Source organism: Zeus faber (genome assembly GCF_960531495.2).
Source record: "Zeus faber genome assembly, chromosome: 1".
Classification (NCBI taxonomy): domain Eukaryota; kingdom Metazoa; phylum Chordata; class Actinopteri; order Zeiformes; family Zeidae; genus Zeus; species Zeus faber.
In genome coordinates this window covers 38,496,151-38,500,613 of record NC_137193.1, presented here as the reverse complement: position 1 = coordinate 38,500,613, position 4,463 = coordinate 38,496,151, and positions in this window count along the sequence as shown.

Genomic DNA, 4,463 nt, shown 5'->3' with positions numbered 1-4,463 from the left:
CAAATAACATGAATTCCACAGACCAATAAAAAAAGAATGGTTTATTGTTATTATCATTATGACTATTATTTATCATATTTTTATGGGTGTATGCAAGAAGTCATTACCGGTGGGAAAGAATGGCTCTTGGGACATTCAGTGACGACAAAAGGCTACAACCCTTTACTTTTTAAACAAAGCATTGCTTGTTTAGACAATTCGCTGCACACTTTGGACCGTTCTGGATCCCACCAAGTTCTTTGATTGTGCAGTTCTGCAGCATAAAAGTTTCAAAGTGTAAACAAAGTGTAAAACAAAACGGAAATCTGGTACGGCAGCTCCGCAAAAGCTCCATTCTTTGTCGACGTGTCTGTTTGTGCAATGAACAATGGTGCAAGGAAGTGATGTAATGCTTTTATCAGTCTTTATCAGTCTCTCCCCATGTGGCGGTGTTGTCCTGTATGGTCGTAAAGCTGTGTCGTCAGATCCTCACAGATAGATCGCCGAGAAGCCGTGACCTAAAGTTTCCATGATGTGAGGGCTGAAATATGAAAGGCAGCGTCATCTGAAAACTAGAGTTTTACTTTGATATCATGCTTTGTATCGCATCATAGTTCAGCAGAATGACGCTGCGTTGGGTTGGGGTCTGGATTAATGCTCTTTGAATCGTCAGCAGATATTGTGATGATTATTGTTATTGTGTCACTGATTGATACATCGATATCATCCAGCTCTGCTGTCTGCGTTTCCCTTTTGTTTTGTTTTTTTTCCTCCCCTCCAATGTGGGAACACGTTAGCGTTTGTAACGTCCATAACTAACTCTGTGTTAATCCTTCTACTTTCATGAAGATTAGAACGACACGACGCAGATCAGATCAGACGTCTCTCGGAGTCGACGTACGATTCCTGCTGCGGCTTATCTGCAGGTTGAATAGAATCACCTGGAGCTGACTTTACTCCAACTCCCCCCTCTCTCTCTCTCTCTCTCTCTCTCCCTTCCTCCCCCTCTCTTGCACACCCTAACTTCTGTCTCCTCGCTCTATTCTCTCCCCCCCCCCTCTTTGTTCCTTCTCTCCCTCCCTCCCCACGTTATGATTTTATATCTTTAGACTCTGGCCCTTGAACCTCACTCTCTATCAGTTCAGTTCCCTCTCTCTGCCTCCCGCTCTTGGTATTCCACTCCTCCACTGCTTCTGAAGCAGTAGAGCTCTAAGCAACCGGCTCTGAACCAGGCGGTAAGTCTGAGTGTTTCTTTCCAGACTATATTTAATCAAAGCTGCCAATTGAATTTCGATTGACAGTTTGTGTTGTTTTTTCTCATTGGGGCTCTTGACTCTCCCTTGACATTTGGAAAGTGTGTTTAACCGTCAACGGGGTCGATTGAGAATTTCCTCTCCTTCAAAGCCCGTCGGTCCGTTCCCTCCTTTTTCAGTTCAAAGACAAACTATTTATTTTGTTAACGGACGACGAGTGAAGCCGGCGACCTTTAGCACGACGCCGCGCCACACGCGGTTATTCATCAACAAACACGACTCCAACAGGACTCTGCAACGGGGGCGGGGAGGAATACCAAGAGAGGAGGGGGGAGGAGGAGGAGAGGAGGAGGAGGAGGAGGAGAGGGGGAGGGGGGACGGGGGGGGGGATAAAAAAGATGGACAGAATGCAGGTGGAGGGAGGTGGAGAACAGAGAGCGTCACTCTGTGATTGGTCATTAGTCAGATAGAAGGAAAACAGAACGAGCGGAGCCGCTAATCTCACCCTGAGCCTGATGGACAGAACACAATTACTGAGAGAGAGAGAGAGAGAGAGAGAGAGAGAGGGAGAGACAGAGAGCGAGAGAGGTTGAGCCTCTCCACACCCGTCTTTCTCTCATTATGTTTTTTTTTCATCCACTTTCTTTCGTATTTATTTCCTTCTCCCCTCCTCCCCATCCTCTCCCCTCTCTTTCTCTTCTCCTTCCTCTTTACACCGCTCTCTCCTCTCCTCTCCTCTCCCCTCCACCTCCTCCAGCTTTCGACTGCAGTCTAAATCCACAATCTACAAGTCTGCGTTCACGTCCTCCTCTGCTCCCGCTTTAGCTCGGCGAGCATGATTTAATTGCAGGTCAGCTCACTGGCGTCGGGGAGGGGGAACTGCAAGACATGGCTCGTTGTTACTTTGTGTTTTCTTGGGCCAAATTAGCTCGTTTCGCCCCCAAGAGACTCCAGATTAAAATGCAGAAGTTTTCCCAGAGGAGCGGACCATCTGTCCAGACCGTCCCAGGCGTCTGGAGTCTGTGGCGGTGACATATTTCTCATTTTCAGCCTCGACAAAAACGGCTGAAGAAACGGCGTTCCCGCAGCCTGCTTCAAAGCTGCCTCAACGTCGTGTTGAGGTCTTCTGGGGCGGAGCCGCCAATAAACACTGAACAAGGGTGGATGACTTATGGAGTTGACGCCGCAGACTGGACGGAACGTGAAGTGAGCGAAGGGAGTATTCTGCGGGCGTGCAAAGTTGTCATGCATGTGCTGATGCATCTCTAGAGCATCAGGTACAGGAGAGCGGCTTTTTCCAGCTATCCAGCTGCACGCATGAGCCCCCCTGACCTGCTCACATTCTGGTGCCAGGTACCTAGGACATGCAGAGTCGGTCATGGCTGACCTTGTTCCTACGGCTTTCACATCTGCTAACACGACTCCGATTGGTCTGTCGAGCTGTCCATCGAGCTGCCGGGAAAGAGCAACTGGTAAATGGTCCTGGCTACGCAGGTTTGTCCCTGCTGTAGTGCATTCAAAGACCAAACTTGAAGAACTGCACCGGTTTGGAGTGTTGATTGGTTTAATACTGCCTCTGACAGCTCCGTGTTACGATGTAAACGACGGCAACAATGACGTGTGAGAGGTAACGGACTAAACTAGTTCTGGTAAAACATAAAAATCATGCGCCTTGTTGAAGTCTCGTCGTGGTGTTTGCCGTCCTCAACTTCCGTCCCGTGTGTGTAAGTGTGACAAACCTTTCTGTGTGGCCTGCTTCAGACCTGTGCGGTGCGGTGTGGCGCCCCCTCCATGCTCACCATACCTAGATGTACTGTGGACTGGTCCATCCTGTACTAACGATAACCTGCACCCTGAACACTCCAACTCAAGTTGAGTTTGTCACAGTTTGAATGTATGCTACAGCCTGCAGATAATGTGTTTCTCTGCTACAGTTTCCAGCTTGGTTGCTGGTTTGCCTGCTTGTTGTGTGTGTTGTTGTTAGCAGCTTTTTTAATTTGTCTGAAACCATTTCTAATTTTTGCTTCACTTTTGCTATTCAATTAGAAACGGTTAAAAATAAAACACTTTGCGGGACTCATATGCATGAGTCATGCTGTGTAATCATATAAAAAATGTATGATAACGAACAATAATGTCCCCAAGTGACTCCCTCACAATACAGTCCTAGGAAAACCTGCTTGGCCCTCTACCGGCCTCAAAGGGGCACAGTACTTCACAAGGTCTTATAATTAAGATCTACAGGACATTTATTGAGTGGTACTGACTTAAAATGAACAAACTATCCTTATAATATCCATAGATAAAAACAGACAGCGTGTCCATCAGCTGCTCTTTGTGTTACCATGAACTTCAACTGCAGCAGGATGGCACTCAAAAGTTTGTTGGAAAATATCAACGTAGACTCTCAAACAAAATTATCCAAAGTGTTTTGCGATCAAATTCATTTATTCTGTTTTACACGGGGAGAACGGCGTTTCCCATCCCAGGTTAAGCTATGAATTGTTTATATGGCCAAGAGTCGGAGGAATGGGTATTTATTATTTCTGTCATTGGAGCCTGAGCGAGAGAGTATGCTCGAAGTAGATGATCCATCCATCCATCCATTCATCCATCCATCCATCCACACACCAATTCACCCATTCATTCATTCATTCATTCATTCATTCATTCATTCATTCAACACCTTTATTTGAACCTTTATTTATCCAGTGCTCTCTGTGAGCGGCTCGCTGTCCTTCAGTAACGGCTGAGTGTCCTCTGGTCCAAGTCGGGATTAACAGAGTGAAACACAAACTCCAGATGTCGCCCGGAAGAATTCACCCAGCTAGAGAGGGAGAAAGAGACATAGAGAGATAGATAGAGAGAGAGAGAGAGAGAGAGGGATGGGGAGCGGGTTGAATAAGGGATAAGAAAAGGAGAAGCGGAGCGACAGATTGCACGGTCGGTAGGGGGGAAATTTAAAGTACTGAGGCCACTTAAACACCATTCGCCGCTCTGTCCCTCTCCACCCCGCCCTCCACTTATCATCCACCTCTCCCGCTCTCGCCACCGCTCCTCTCCCCTCTCACTGTGTTCCTGTTCCTCCTCTCCCGTTCCCTGCTCCCTCGCTCCTCAATGCTGCCCCTCTCTCTCTCTCTCTCTCTCTCTCTCTGTGCATTTCTGCATTTCTCTTTGCAATTCTGGTCCTCGCCCCGCTTCTCTCTCTCTCCCTTTCTCTCTCTCTCTCCA